Genomic DNA, 17602 nt, shown 5'->3' on the forward strand with positions numbered 1-17602 from the left:
AGATTATTCTGAACAATCTCACAATAGGAAAGGTCTACTTGAACCCAAAATGTTTGGAGTACCTGTTCAAGGCTCCCTGTATTTCAGATGGCACCTATTGCTAATAGGTGTACGATTCCAAGATTAACTCAGCAAATATTTATAAATATCTACTATGCCCATTGCAAAACTCTGGGTACTAGGGACATAGTGAACAGACAAAAGTCCCTGACTTAATGGAGTCAGTCTTCTAATGCCAGAATTATTAAATAAAATGTAGAGTATGTTAGAGAGTGATAAGAACCAAGGAGAAAAAGTGAAAATAAATGTAGATATAAAGTGTCAGGGAATAGAATGGACTATTCTTTCTCTATAAGTAATTTCAATGTCAAGTAATGATGTGTAGAGGGGGGAGGAACAGCATTAGCCTACCAGAGTTTCTATTAGTCCTTCTGCAGCCTACCCTGATTAGAAATACAATACATTTCTTAAGGATGTGCACATTATGGAAGCCCAACCTTGAATCGCCTCTTCAATCCCATACTTCCAACTGCAACATAACCCCTAATATCTTCCTGTATTGAAATTTTGAAGCTCTGATGAAGTAGATGTGTAGGAGAAAGAAAAACATAATAAAAATGCTGCTCGGTGAGTGTACATTTGGGAGAAAAAGATTTGGGTAGATTAAGTATTTAATATATTTAGCTAAGATGGCCAGATATACTCATTTCACAACAGAAATAATGTTGTCCATGACCCCAAAATAAGATCAATCTTAATTTAGGTTTTTTATTCCTGAGACAGTCCTCAAACGGGCACTGTCATGAATTCATTTTGAGGCTTTCCATGCTTACATCAGACTGACCATTCCTGTGTTTTGATTAACAGTTCCCTTATTTATACACTGTAATGTCTCATTTGTTCAGGACACTTGGCTCACACTGATTATGCTTAGCTTTTACATTTCAATTGAGGGTAAATTATTTTGCATTTTCTAAGTTCTTGGAAAACAGGATGATCTTCATATACAGACAAATAATTTAAGCTAATGATCTTTGTTCTCTCTGAGGTCTTTTGGAAGTTCTTTCCATAAGGCCTAGAGATCCATGATGCTAGCTTCTAGCCCATAGATTTTGAAAGCTTTTTTTTCTACAGAGTCTTCTTGAGAAGTAATTATTGTGAACTCTCAAAGTCCTTACTGGTGGTCAGTTATCATTGTAGTCTCCTAATCTGCAAATCATTTCATTTTCAACCCTTATAGATTAACACTTCCATGTTTCTGCCACTTGTTCTGCCAGAAATGGCTTTGCCTCAAGCATGGACATAACTAGTCCCTTAATTCCCCAAAGCATAGCTTTCACTAAGCTATCTATATGACCACTTTAAAGGTGACTGGGGAATAATAAAAGTAAAATATAAAGAGTGATTACAACCACAGGAACCTGTCCTCTGGGTCTAGCCAGGGGAAGAGGCGATTCTCCAAGCCACCAGTTGAAGCCAACCTCCTTTCTTTCCTACCAGATGATTGATATGAGACTAAGCCATTTCCCAAAAAGGGAATTATCTCAAACAAAGAGCTTGGAAGCGGCCTTCAAATAAAAACACATGTATATTTCCAAATGTCTGCCCTATTCAGTCTTAAATTACAGCACACACCTGATGCCAATACTTCAATAAATTTTGGGCTACACTAAGTCCTGTGTAGTTTCTTTTTGCAATTTTCCTCCAAAGTGAAATTAAAAAAGAAGTTCAAGTCATCAGGATTTTTCTGTACTATACTTTCATTCCAATTCTACCACATAATTCTTCAGAACAGGGAGTATTTAAACATAAATTTTTCCTTTAGCTTCCATTGTCATTTTCTTACAGTTGGTAGGTAGCCTGCCAGGTTGCTCTGACCCTTTCATGTTGTCAGTCTAAAAGTGTTGCTTGGGGTCAGTCATATACTAACAAGAAGTCTATCCCCTGTCTCTGCCCGTCCCCATCTCTCACTGTCCAAAGATTCCAATCCATGGCTCTGGGAATGAAGTTTATTTAAGGGGAGTCAAAAGTTATTAGGAAAATCATAGACAGTGAAGTACCCACATGCTTTAAACATCACTATCAAAGATGCATGTCTTGTATGCCTGCAAAATAATTTAATATTTCTTTAAAAAGCTAGGCAAGGGAAATATTTTAATATCATTATAGTTTACTGGTGGGAAAAAAAACCCAATTCCCTGAAATGTTACATAATGTTTTGTGTAAAATGGGGAAATTTACCAGAAAGGTACTGCAGTAATTTGGAGTCCACATACTCATAGATTCTTCTAATTCTAATTTGTCCTTTCCTGGTAGTCAGCAAGATCCTAATGCTTTTCTTGACTACTCAAAGAGGTGATTTCTTTTCAGTAAATTAAATCAATTTCCATTTGTTCTTGGTCTAGGAAATTTTATTTTCTCTTCTCTTTATTCAATTTTCAATTCACTCGTCCCAGAGCATAAATCAATGTCTTCCTTTGATTTCATGGCAGGTATTCCTATTTCTTTTGTATTATAGTAGAGCCAGAAAAAAAATCATTACATTAAACATCATTCCAAGCTTTGAGGCTTTAGTGGTGCAAAGTGATCAATATCAGAGTGTTTCTAACTCTATGGAAATAACCAAAGCTTAATATTCAAGGGGATAAATACTTTAAGAACAACAACTAGAGATCCTTGGTTAGGTTTACGATTTCAACACAATTATCATCAAGCATAAACCAAAATGAAAATAATTATTCGTGTCTTAGCTGTCAGAAGAATTTGGATCATAGTCATGATTTTATTAAGATTATATTTCTCTTTTCCTGCACAAGTCTACCTGCTGTGGTTTAGATTTTGAATTGGCACTGTATTAGTTTGCTAGGAATGCCATAACAGCGTACCAGACAGGGTGGTTTAAGCAACAGAAATTTGTTTTCTCATGGTTCTGGAGGCTAGATCTCCAAGAACAAAGTGTAGGCAGGGTTGGTTTCTTCTGAGGCCTCTCTCCTTGACTCAGAGATGGCCATTTTTTCCTTCCTGTGTCTTTAGATGGCTGACCCTTGGTACATGTGCCCTAATCTCTTCTTATTAAGGACACTAGTCATTGAATTAGGACCCACTCTAGAGACCTCATTTTACTTAATTACCTCTGTTAATATTCTATCTCCAAATACAGTCACAATCTGACATACTGGCTGTCCAGACTATAACCTGTGAATTTGGCGGTGGGAGCACAATTCAGCCCCAAACAGGTACAATTATACCTAAAGAGCTCTCTGTGTGGTCTGGCAGAGATCACAACATTTTTCCAAGAAACCAAATACTGAGGTGAAATTCAAATTCATCTTCTGCATCTGCTCTGATGAAAGGTAAATATAGAAAATAGGAAAGCATACTTGTAACCATATGTATGAAAACACTGGTGAGTAAGAGAAAATCCTTAGTTTTCAGCATGCCTGCGTACTTTATACCAAATGGTTGAATTCTCCTTCCATCCCCTTACTCTCTCACACGCTCACACTACCCTCTCAACATCTAGAACTCTGCATGAGCATTATGAACAATAAGCCTTGGAGTTTGTTCTGTTATTGAAAAGAGTGATTCATTTTGACTAATTAAGTCAATCGTCCATCAATTCTAAGTATTATCATTATGTAATTTATAATTTAATCTTCATAATGCATAAATAATTTTTATCTTTCTTAAAATTTATTACCAGGTGCAAAACGAATGGATTGAAAAGAATAAAATTTCTTTATAATTATTATTTAGCATCTAACAACAGAGTTCATGATTAAATACATTTTTAAAATCAGAATTTATTTATACCAGTTGATATGCTCAGGTAGTACTATAAAAGACTAGGGTAACAACTTCATGTCAGAGCCTTATCGCTGTGGGTATTATGAATTTCAGGTTTAATCCTGGTGACAGGGAGTAGTGATGAGAGGGGCCAAGAGCTAAAATGTTTGGACATGGACCTCGGTACTTTGGAAGACACTTTAAAATCCTCTGAAATAAATTTATAATTGCAACTTTTAACTGAGAATGTTAGAGGAATAGTACTAAAGCACTTTAAATTCAAAGCAATGAAATTAGTGGAAAGTGTAACAAAATTGATAATTTCTAAACTCCAACGTATATAGTTGGAAAATATATTACATGTTTACATAATATCAAATATCCCCATGTTTAAGGAAATCAGTGAGTACCTAATTAATGCTCAATAATTTAATTGATTGTCACTCCAATTTGTGACAGACTTTTAATATTTAGCATTATACAAAAATACAAATGATTGGAAAATACCAAATGATTGGTATTTTCAATCAACAATCCCAACTTCCCTTTAAACTCACACTATTGTTTTTTTAGTTTACTTCTGCAGTTGCCCTTGATTTTCTTTGTGCTTTTTTGTTTGTTTGTTTGTTTGTTTTATTTATTTATTTATTTTTTCCTTTTTAGATACTTATAATGGAGAGAAGCATAAATTAAAGTCTAAGAAAATCTCCAAGGTATCAGATTCCATGGCTTTACCAAGTCATGTAAGCCAAAAACAATTATGGCTTAATTCATTTTAATCACTGAGAGTATTTTTATATAGTTGTTGATGTTAAAAAAATATAGCAATAAGGTTTTATTATAAAACATGCTGCTAAGATGCCAAGATAATTTAAAAGCTAATTTCAGTATAACTCTCACACAGATGAAAGACAGTGTCAAACTTTAAAAAATAGAAAGTAAATACAGCAAACAAATGGTTTTAATCTTTCACAGCTCAATTATTAGACCTGCTTGAACAAAATAAACATGTCAGATCAAGGGGTTGGTTTTTTCCCAATTTATGTAGATGAGCACCTAGTAAACAGTTTTACAGAGCAGTACTCACAAATGTTTTATTTTAAGGCTTTTGAAAGTGTTATTTTTCAATATTATGTTAAAATAATATATATACAGAAACATATCTTTGAAAGTATATATGTACAGATACATCCTCATGCATTATTTAATTTATACATCTGGACATATATAATATAAATGCAAGTTATAGAAAAAATAAATATGTATATATAAATATATATTTATTTATACTCTTTAGTAATTTATAGTCTTGACACATGTAACCAACTACAAATGATAGATCTTATGTAAAATGTAAAGAATCAAATAGCGTCGCATTTTAAGTGGCCTATTTAAAATACTACTGTATTTTCTAAGAGTACATATTTCCTATAACAATAACAGAATCCAGAATATTATAGTGTACATATTAGATACATACAACAAATGCCAGTTTACTTATAATTTGAACAGATGGAGGTATAAATTTTGTTAAATGACAGAGGATATGTAGCTTTTTTCCCTTAAAATCTTTTTGACTAAAACAAAGAAGCAAACAAAACCTCGGATGAGTAACAAAAAAACAAAACAAAGCAAACAAATAAGAAATAGCTTTTATCTTTTAAAGAAATTGATGAAGCTGGTTTAAGTTATTTTGGTAGTTTTTAGTAGAAGTAAAGAAGGCTGGCTGAGGTCTATATTTGTCTTTTTCTGGGGCTTTCTCACAAAAAGAGAGTTAAAATATAGAGAAGTATATAATTATTGAACATAATGGACAAGGCATTGTTCAAGGTATTAAAAAACAAAATTCTGAAAGAAAATCAAGCAATTATATAATATATAACACAAAGCATTCTATTTAAAAATAAGCTGTGCAATTTAACAAATGAGCTATAAATTTATTAGAAGACAGGCATTATCAGGGCCTTCTTTTATTTATTTTTTATTTTTTATTGCTCAAAATATTACAGATGTCCCCTTTTTTCCCCATTGACCCCTTCCACCCTAGACTTACTCCCCTCCCCAGTCCCTGACCACACTATTGTCTGTGTCCTTGGGTTATGCATATCTGCATATAAATTCTTTGGTTAATCTCCCCCACCCCAGCACCCCCCACCTTCCCTCTGAGATTCACCAGTCTGATCCATGCTTCCATGTCACTGAATCTATTTTGTTCATCAGTTTATTAAGTTATTTAGATTCCACATAAGGGCCTTCTTTTAAATTGTGATATCAGTAAATGATATTCTCTTATTTTAAATCTTGTCACATTCAAGAAATACAGTTCAACAGTTAAAGAAGTAATTTTAAAATAAAGAAAACTCTTGAGTTTTTTGAACAATATCAAAAGGGAGCCTATAGACCATGACAATATCCAGTTTCTTTTCTCATCTCTTCTGTTTCCTTCACAAACCACAACTACCTTGAGATTTTCATTACCCAGCATCTTCTTACTGACTGGAAGTACATGCATTTTTCAGGACCTGCCCTGGAAAGCGAAACGTATACTGTTCTCTTCCGCCTTTCTCAAAAGCACCTGTCCGCCTAAGCAGATGACTCGCTTTCTACCTCTCCTCTTCTTCTCTACTCAAGACAGGTTCAAGGCATGGGGATGGAGGTACATGGCCTGCAGACAGAAAGAAGGTGGGATGTGATCATGTAGCACAGGAAGAATAATCCCATGAAAATATCTGCCCTTGTTGGGAGCCTTTCTTTTAAAAAGAACAAAGCAGCCTTGGCCAGGTGTGGCTCAGCGGGTGAGCATCTACCTAGGATCCAGGAGATGGCAGTTTGATTCCCAGTCAGAGCACTTGACGGGCTTCAGGCTCAATCCCCAGTGGGGGGAGTGCAGGAGGCAGCCGATCAATGACGGCTCTCTTATCATTGATGTTTCTGTCTCTCTCTCCTTCTCCCTTCCTCTCTTTGAAATCAATAAAGATATATTTTAAAAAATTAAAACAAAAAATAAAAAAATAAAAAGAACAAAACAGGAAAAGAACAAACCAGGTTGGATCTCTTTAGAGAACTTGGCTCAAGAAATTCCTTATTGGCAACACAACCTGCCTTCAGAAAACCAAACTGATGGAGGAGAAGAGACAAATTTGTCCTTAATTTCTTTACCATGACACATTTCTTCAGAGCACCGGCAACAGTCTGACTTATTAACTTGGTTGGTTTATTTTGTCAGGAAACTTCTCAAACAAAGCATGAAAGACTGGTCACATTTGGGAGTGAGGTTTCTTTGTTTTTTGCTGTTTTGTTTTAATCTGATGAACAAGCCTGAATATCTTTTTACTACAGCTGTATTAGCCATTTCAGATAAGAAAGAACTGTGATTTAATCTTTATGTCTCTGAAAATAAATGGATTATGGCCTGAGCATGATGTCTTTGCTATTTGTAAATTCCTAGAACTCTTTGTTTACATTTACTACCTATTATTGGTGATTATTTGAATGAAAAGGATTATTATGTTACTGTATTATATTTTGAAATGTCATTCATAGTTTAAAAATCGTCTCTCATTTTAGTCAATCATTTAAAAGATTTTTGGGAAGTTCATCTGCCCAAATACACAATAAGGGAATAGTGCAACAACCAAACTTGAAACTACATTGCAGGTTGCACATGCACATAAAGGATCACATGTTGGTAACTTGGTATGTGAATTCAAACTAATGGTTAAAATTAACATGTTCTTAACAAGTTCAAATTTTAACACTGTTTCATTAGAAGGAGAACCCAGAAGGCTATACAGTGAGATATATTAGTTTTTAAAATAAAGGAAAAAAAGGATCCTATGGTTCCATTGACCCTTGAATATGAATGAATGGATGATCCCTTTCAACCAGATACACCCACGTATGCCTGAGCTGCCTGTAAGGTAACAGAGAAGATACATACATACATAAAGGGGTTGATGCAATTCAGAATTTGGCTTCTAAGGCAAGCAGTGATAATCAAATGATATTCATAATTGCTTAACAATCTTTTGTAGTTAGAATCAATATTTGCCACAGCTTAAAGAGATAAGGGCATTGCTCAGAATTTCACGCCTTCCAGTTTGCACTCCATGCCTTTTATTACTTCCCTATCTCACTCTCCCAAGTCAAAGCTGAATTTTTAGTAGCACTTTAGAGTTGTCCAATTAATTTAATATTAGAAAAAAATGGAGAACAACTTTTATTCCAAAATTGATGGGGATAGAGAAAAAACAGAAAAATTAACTTAATCTGGTAATATGACATATGTATTTTTTTCTTTTTAATTAAAGACAAATATTGAATTGTAAGTTAAGAAGAAACATACATGAAACAGGCTGACGGGGGAAGGAGTATGAGGGGCACTGGATTAAAGAAGGTGAAGAGATTAGCCCATTGCCACAGACAACAGCTTGGTGATGTCCGGAAAGATTGGATGGAGGTGGGCAAAGTGGGGAAAACAGGATATCTGTAATAGTGTCAACAATAAATTTAAAATTATATTTTTAAACAAAGAAGCAACATATTATGGGTGAAGGTGACACTTAAATATATTATTCTGATTTAAGTTTTTATTTCTCTACCCTTTTGAAAACTAAACAAACTATTTAGGTAAGCATGCAGGGAGACAAACAAAACAAAGCAGATCTGCTTAGATTTTGGATGTTTGTGAATTTCTGGAGTGGTAAAGGTGGTTCACAGCACACTGAGCAGTTGGAAAACTTATTGAAAGAAGATATATTCCAAACATAATGTATGACATAATGGTAGGATGTAACATTCAAGACTACCTGTAATGAAAATGGGGATTCCTTATCATGCTCTATTCTGGCAAGAGAACCAGGAATAGAACATTAAGCACTGTTTTGCATTTCAATAAAAAATTGAGACTAATTTAGAACAAGTTCAATGAGAGTCCCACCATTTTTAAGAGCAGTGAAGTGCTGAGTCTGTAGCATATCATATGTCATCAAACAATGATGTATGATACTCTTCTAAATATTGGTGATTCTATATTAAGGAATGCAATAATTAAAGTCTGATATCTGAAATAAATTTTCCTATTGAATATTGGTCTTACTAGGCTAATAACCTTGATCATATTGTTCTTGCCTACATGGTCTTCTTTATTTGTTTAAAATAATGAATAATCAGTTGATGCTCGAGTGGATGGAATTTGAAAAGCACCTAAGAAGAGTATGGAAAGGAATACTATTCAATACTTCCACTTCATAAGTCATTAATCTCTATATTAGGATTATATCATGAAAATCTGCCTGAAATCATATTAAGAAGTGGAAATTGTGGTCTTTGGCTTCTTCTCATCCTCTCTTTTTTCTTTCTAGTGTACATTCTGTTTTCATCTACTAGGCCCACAGACAGACAGAGTCTCATAGTCCTTCCTCATAATAAATAGCTAGAAGCAATAGAATCCCTCAAGGTCAAGTCTTCCTGTATTGTCATGGTTCCAGAGAGAGGGTTATCTCATTGAGGTCTGGGAGGGAGAGCAATCTTAACAGATGAAAGATTTTCATGCAGTACAAGAGAGATTTCATGAAATAATGTTATGTTGACAACCATAAACTCTAGCTAGGCTATGAGCAGGACAAATAAATAACACTAAATTATTCTCCCTAAAGGGCTAATTTACATTAGGTAAAATTCAAATCAGACTAAGTTTCTTCTTTCCAAACAGCTTAGACTTTCATCTCTGTTTCAACTTTCTTACCCCAAATGCAAATCAAGTCAAATCAAAACATTTGCTTTTTGAAATTGAGAAACATATGTCAGTTCATGGCCTCTATGTACACTAGTTGTGGATTCATGCTACCCAAGAACCTCAGCATGCATTTTAAATTCAGTGTCCTTTTGGTCAATTATATCCCCCAAGGTTTGTCATAACCAACTAAAATGAAACAAAGTGATTGCTCCTCTAGGGAGACACCAATCAGGCTGGAATATTGGTGGTTTGGGCCACTCTTTAAAGTCCAGAGAGTGCTCTGGTTTTAGCATTAGGCACTAATTCAGTTTGTCTGACTGTTAGAGTTGATCCTCTAGGCATAAAAGGATGTTTAGTCATCAAACAAACAGGATTACTGTATCTTGGACTCCTGCCACTGGAAACCATTAGTGGGGTGTGTAGTGGGAGGAGGGAGAGGAGGTACAGATGGGGAAAGTTGGGTTACTATCCTTAAGAGACCTATTTCAATGAAATAGACCTAAACTTGCTGACACATTTTGACCACTAGCCATTTTCTTTGTCCCCTATCCATTCTATCTAGTTCTGGATTGTATAAAATTAAATGAGGCCCTGGAATTGTTCTAAGCAACTTCCCAATCAGGGAAGAAAACTTCTCTAGACAATATATATGACAAATGACTCAAAATTTTAAAAAATTGTATTAAGGGAAATATGCTTCTCAGTATCTTTTACCTCTTGGAAGAGTTTGCCTACTGAAGCAATGACAATCAGTAAATCAAACACCAAATTCTTTTTGACTGACCTGGCAGATGATGGAGGGCAAGAATGACATCCTCTAAGTTCCCCTTTTCTAAGTTTAACATGCATAGCTTTGTTATTTCCAATTTTTTTGCATGAGCCAAATAGCTTAACCTCACATATCTGTGGGGCAGACTGCTTTTGGAAACTCAGTGTCCTGGAGAAATACTCTAAAGCCTTGTGACTAATGAGGTCATCAGGAGGACTGTGGTACAGTTTGAACCATGCTTCCTGGTTCAAACTATTACAAATTCTCTTTAGCTCATACGACCATCTTATTAAAGATGACTCATTCCCCAAACCATATCTAAAAGAGAAATTAGGACTTATCTGTGAGAATGATTGTTTATAAAAGAAAAAGAAATAATCTGTGAATCACTCAAGTATTGAAATTCCTGGAGCAGCTCCATTGCCCAAGATGCACTCTCTGATCCCTCAGTATGTTTTCACTTTTGTTTTAACATAGCCTTGATGGCAGTTGTACCCTGAAGCCCTTTTCACTTGAAGTGGTAATTACATGGTTTTCCATATTTAAATTAGAATCCACACAGAGAGACACCAAACTGTGGAGGTGTGATGTGCCTGCTGTGAAATGTGAATCTGTAGGGATGGCCATGGCAAAGCTGTATAGCTATACCATCAAATTAAATAATTAAAACTATTTCTCTCATACATACGCCCCACTTTCTTTATGCTTAATAATTATACCAATGCACTTAGATACAGGCAAAGATTTTATTGGATAATGCCTGCAATTTAAAGTGACCTCATCAGCCACCCGAGGTGAAGCATAATTGCCCCCATTTCTGTGCATTATAAGACAGTAGACCATGTTAGTGAATGTTATTACTTAAATATTTAAATATCTCATTGCATAAAGAAATTAAATCCCAGCTCTCTGAGAGAGCAATCTCTTTTGGGTGGATGTGTCTGGGCAGGGGTGAAGTTGCAATGTGGAAGAGACTTAGATGTGTCCTAGGAAAGGGGGAGGCTCCCTATAGAAGTCATGCGGTTTTCCTTTCTCCTGGGGAAGAGAGCTTTCCAAGTTCACATTTTCTAGGGAAAGAAAAGCTCTCTGTCCTCAGTTCACTCTAGACATAGTTATAACAAAGAATTTGCTGACAGTTTGTAAAACTGTTGTTTTAAGGCAAAAACATAAAGCATCCAATATCACCACAAGCCATCAAGACAAACAGATGTTCCTTGGCTGCTAATTGCTGATATAAGTAGCCAACTAATGGACATTTGGTCCACCCAAAAAGGTCCTTGAAATTTGATCCTATGAGCCTATTTGATCCATGCCAAATGGTCTTTGATATTTGGTTCTGTCAAAAGTGTCTACACTTAAGCCCTGGCTGGGTAGCTCAGGTGGTTAGAGCATCATCATGACACACCAAGGTTGTGGGTTCCATCCCTGGTCAGGGCACATACAAGAAGCAACCAATGAATGCATATGTAAGTGCAACAAAAAATCAATATATCTGCCCTGGCTGGTGCGCTCAGTGATTAGAGCACCAGCCTGTGCTCCAAAGGGTTGTGGGTTCGATTCCTGGTCAAGGACATGTACCTGGGTTGCAGGTTTGATCCCTGGTCCCTGTCAGGGCATGTGCAGGAGGCAACCAATCGATGTCTCTTTCTCCCTCTCTCTCCCTCTCCCTTCCTCCTTCCTTCCCTCCCATTATCTCTAAAAATCAACAAAAAAGATATCCTCAGATGAGAATTAACAATAATGACAAAAATAAATAAATAAATATTTCTGTCTGTCTCTCTCATATCAATAAATTAAAAAAAAAAATCTACACTTAGAAAATGTCCCTGCATTCAAATAGCCCATAATGTGTAGTTTTCTTTTGACTTTAAATAATTTTTTAATTTTTCAATTATAATTGACATACAATATTATATTAGTTTTATGTGTACAACCCAGTGATTAAGCATTATATAACTTACTAAGGTATCACCCCAATAAATCTGTTACCCACCTGACACCATACTTGTTATAATATTATCGACTATATTCCCTATGCTGTACTTTAGATCCCCATGACTATTCTGTAACTACCAAATTGTACTTCTTAATCCTTTCACCTTTTTCACCCATCCCTCCAACTCCCCTACCATCTTAAAAAAATAAACAAACCCTTTAACATTTCAGGTAGTACTGGTCTGGTGGTGATAAACTCCTTCACATTTTTCTTGTCTGGGAAGAAACTCTTTATCTGTCCTTCAGTTCTAAATGATAGCTTTGCTGGGTAAAGTCATCTTGGTTGTAGGTAATTGCTTTTCATCACTTTAAATATTTCTTGCCAATTCTTTCTGGTCTGCAAAGATTCTGTTGAGGAATGTTAACAATCTTGTGAGAGCTCCCCTGTAGATAACTAACTGCTTTTCCCTTGCTGCTTTTAAGATTCTCTCTCTGTCTTTACCCTTTGGCATTTTTGTTATGATGTGTCTTGCTGTGGGCCTCTTTGGATTCCTCTTGTTTGGGACTCTGTGCTTCCTGGACTTGTATGTCTATTGTCTCACCAGGCTAGGAACTTTTTCTGTCATTATTTTTTCTTACCTTCCAAACCTCTGATTTGATGCTCTGATTCTTCTACTCTACTGTTGATTCCCTTTAATAAATTCTTCATTTTGGTTAATGTAGTCTTCATTTCTGACTGGTTCTTTTTTATGTTTTCTAGTTTAGTTTTTACCTTTCCTCTCACTTTGTTGAAGTTCTCACTAAGTCCATCTACTCTTCCCCTTACTTCACTGAGCCTCCTTATAAGCAGGGTTTTGAACTTGGCATATGGTAGATTGCTTGTCTCCATTTTATTTAATTCTTTTTCTGGAGTTTTGTTCTGGTCTTTCATTTGGGACATGTTTGTCTCCTCATTTTGGCAGTCTCCGTGTCTTTGTTTCTATGTATTAGGTATGTTATGTCTCTCAGACTTGGTAGAGTGGCCTTATGAATTAAGTGTTCCATAGGGTTCAGTGGCAAAGCCTCCTTGATCATCTGAGCTGGGCACTCCAGCTGGAGGTGCCCAGCTCAGATGATCAAGGAGGCTTTGCCACTGAACCCCATCATGGGCTGTGTATACCCCTTTGTTGTAGTTGAGCCTTGATTGTGGCTGGCACATTAATAGGAGGGATTTACCTCCAGGCAGATCAGCTTTGAGGACTGGTTGCAACCACCATGGAAGATCAGTTGTGCAGGGGTGAATCCCACAGAAGACTTCAGTGGGGATCTGGTGTCCACTCAGTCTGCCCCTTAAGTGTGTTTCTTGTGGAGGTGGTTCTAGGGTCACCTAGGAGGTGCAGGCCGATGTCAGTCACTCACCTGTGCCCTGCCTGGGGTCCACCGGGCATGAGATACAAAATGATCTGCAGATGGCTGCTACTTGTGCTGGGCTTGGAGGTGCCCAGGAGAAGCCAAGCTGAAAACCAAGACTAGCTGCTGCTAAAGCCAGGCCTGGGGCCACTTAATGAGATGTATGGGGCATGGAGAGGTCAGATGCCGTTTGTTTGAGAGATTTTAGGAAAGTCTAAAGCATGAGCCAAAACAAGCCACTTGTATGGAAAAGTCACTGGAAATGGCTTGGGTAGGCTTGAAAGTTGGGTGGCGCAGGGTTTTGGGGAATCACCAGGGCAGGGTCAACAGTGTTAGCATGGTTGATATGGCCTCATCCTGCCACCTCGGTGGGGGAGGGCACAAAAAAGGAACGATGGTCTCTGCCAGCACTTCTTTCTGGGAGAAAGCTGCTCCTCCAGCTCCCACCCTGATGTCAGACAATTCAGTTCCTCCCTGTACGTCCCTGATGCTTTTCGATCTGGTGCCCCAGCACTGGAGCTCAGAGTGGGTGAATCTGAGTAAGTCTGCGCATGGGCCCTTTAAAAGGAATGCCTGGGACTTAAGGTGCTTCCATCTCACTCAGCCACAATCTCTGCTGGTTTTTATAGCCATAAGTTATGGAAACCTCTCTTCCAGCACTGAAACCCTGGGCTGTGGGGCCTGGTATGGGGCTGGGACTCTTTGATCTTCGGAGGAACCTCTGAAGCTAGGATATCTCTCCCAGTTTTTGTCTGACACACATGGGTGAGGGACCAGCCTGTTTCATGTCTCTGCCCTTCTTACCAGTCTCAAAGTGGCTTTTTCTTTGTACCCTTAATTATAAGACTTCTGTTCAGTTAGATTTCAGGTAGTTCTGAATGATGGTTGTTCTGCAGTTTAGTTGTAATTTTGATGTGGCTTTGGGAGCATTCAAGTACCACATTTGCCTGTGCTACCATCTTGACCAGAAACCCCTGTATTTATACTTTCGATTTGTAGGATTAATACATAAGACATACTACCATGTTTTATTCATTTAGTAATGGTGGTGTGACTGTATTGCCAATAATAATGCTTCCTGGCTCACTAGACTAGATGAGGGTCTTTTCAGTGTGAACCAAATTGTCCCTGGACAGTTTGGACAGAACCAACTATCTAGGACCTTTTGGAGTGGGCGAAAGGCCTCCATGGACATTTTAGACAGACCAAATGACCTAACTGGAAGGGAGTAAGTTATGCCACATGTGTGCCTGTGTCAGGATTGTAGAGTATGTACCTGTTGTACAAGGTTCAAGATAACAAGGGAACTGCTATGTCCTTGTGAGACAGTCTCTCTTGGAGTGGGAATAAACTGCTCCATTAGGGACTAGAAAGGGGCCACATGAAACAAGCATTCAATTCCCCTGTCCTTTTGGCACTTTATAAACATTTCATCTTACTAAAAGTCATGACAGCCCTACCTGGTTTGGCTCAGTGGTTAGACCATCAGCCCGTGGACAGAAGGGTCTCAGGTTTGATTCCAGCCAAGGGCACGTAACTTAGTTGCAGGCTCAATCCCGAGCTCCACATGAGGGAGGCAACCAATCTATGTGTCTCTCTCACATTGATGTTTCTCTCTCTTTCTCTCTCCCACTCTCTCTGAAAAGCAATGGAGAAAATATCCTGGGGTGAGAATTAAAAATAAAATAAAGTCATCACCATGGCATGGTTGGAGTTCAGTGTTATTGTAGGTTATATTTATTTCTTTATTTTTGGTAAATCACAAACTTACTTTGGCTCACTGTCTTCACGATAAAGGCCAGGTTCCTTAAAATGGCTCATAAGGCCTTTCATAATATACCTAGCTGCCTACACCTGTGGTCTCACCTTTCGTCTTTCCTCTGCATCCCTTGTATACTGTGCATGCTTTCAGTCCTTAGAATAGCCTTGACACTCTCCCCTCGGGGCCTTTGCAGATTTTGCCCAGAGGCTTAGAAAACTCTTCTCACCACCACTCTTTTTTGCCCTCTTTGATTGGCTTCTCCAGTAATATGATTTAATTGCCTGTATTTCCATATGTCTCCTGGGCTGTGAGCACTGAGTGGGGAGGGCGGAGCAGGGTGTCGCCATTCTCCTTTAACACCAAACACTAATAAATGGGTTATGGGACATTATAAAACATAGGAATCATAAACATGGAACATTACAAGAAGTCATGGGAACTTAATGTCACATTTATTACCAAGATGTTTTAAAGACTTAATTCAATCTCCCTGTATGTATATCTATGGGAAAAATTCCTTTCAGTTGTCAGTTCCAGATTTTGAATTAATTGATTAAGTCTTATCTACTAATTGAATTATTTTTATTTATTTATTTTTTTACTGAATGCTTTAAAGCATAGACCCAAATTTGAGGCTGTATTTGCTCCACTCACATGATCCCTGGGTACCTCATATTTTATATTTATCCACATTTTCTTGCCTTTTTGGTTCTGAATGTCTTTTCATAAAACCGCTTATTTTCCTTTTCATTGGGTGTTTTTGTAAATTGAGACAAAAAAATTATTAAATGAATCAATTTTTATTTTTTAAAGTCCTTAGAACTTTGTGCTGGTAGAAATTAGACCCTATAATATTTCCCAGTTATACTATAACAATTAGAAAGTTATGCTACAAAATGCCTTTTTATATATGAATAAACAAAAGCAGAGACAGAAAATATAATAAATGTTCCTGAGTTGTATAAAAGACACTATTGTTACCTGAATTAACTAAGCAGTGTTTCAATTCAACTCTGGGGTTCTATTTACATTTAAAAATGTAGTTTATGCCTTAAAAGACAACCTGTTAGAATGAAAATCCAGATTGATCTGTTTGGTGTTAGATGTTATTCTTAGAAACATTCTATGCGTGGATATGGGCTGATACCTGCTGTTTTCCTGAACAGGTGTCAAAGGGCCTACAGTCATTTCTCTAATCTTATCATTGTATAGCTGACTTTTGCTAAGTGGTTTGAGCCTACATTTTAGTCAAATGTAAACTCAGAAATATTCCATTGCTAACCATGTTTATTCATCCTCAAAGAGCTCAGAGAAGATAAACCTTAAAACATGCACTGCTGTGGGGCCATCTCTTGCTCCAGTTTGCAGCCTGTGATTTTCACAGACATTATGAGGACCTGATCGAAAGTGAAGGAAAGCCAAAACCATGTAGCAATTTATTTTCAGGCTACTTTGTAGAATTTTATTACTTCAGAGTCTCCATAAAAAAGGTATGAATTTTAATTGTACTTCTTTCATTCCCTTATTTTGGACAGCAGTGCATGAATGGGGAGATGCAGGGATCATTTCATGGCTAATGAAATGAGCTCACTCTTTTCTTAGTTCATAAAAATGCACATTGAGTTTTTATTGGGGGAAAAAAGTTGAGCAAGCCAAAGGTCTTAACTCAATGGATATTAAATCTTGCTGACTATATCTAGTTCTTAGGATATGAACCAGTAGCACTGACATTTTCTATAAGACCTGATTTAAAAAGCAATGCCATGGTTATCTCTTTCTTTTGTTTGTTTATTTGTTCTTTGTTTTTAGTATCTACAGAGAATTGAATCGTGATATATAAAAATTTGATTTAGTACAGTGTTTTGATTGTGAAAAGCTTTTAATGTAACACACAAGAATAAACTCAAAATGGATAAAAGACTTAAATGTAAGTCATGAAACCACAAAAATCCTAGAAGAAAACATAGGCAGCAAAATCTCAGACATCTCTCAGAGCAACATATTTGCCGATACGTTTCCTAGGGCAAGAGAAACAAAGGAGAAAATAAACAAATGGGACTGCATCAAAATAAAAAGCTTCTACACAGCCAAAAGAACCATCAACAAAATGAAAAGAGAGCCCACTGTATGGGAGAACATATTTGCCAATGATACATCTGATAAGGGGTTAATATCCAAAATATATAAGGAACTCATACAACTTAACAAAAGGAAGACAAACAAT

The sequence above is a fragment of the Miniopterus schreibersii genome, assembly GCF_964146895.1.
Source record: "Miniopterus schreibersii genome assembly, chromosome: 8".
Taxonomy (NCBI): domain Eukaryota; kingdom Metazoa; phylum Chordata; class Mammalia; order Chiroptera; family Miniopteridae; genus Miniopterus; species Miniopterus schreibersii.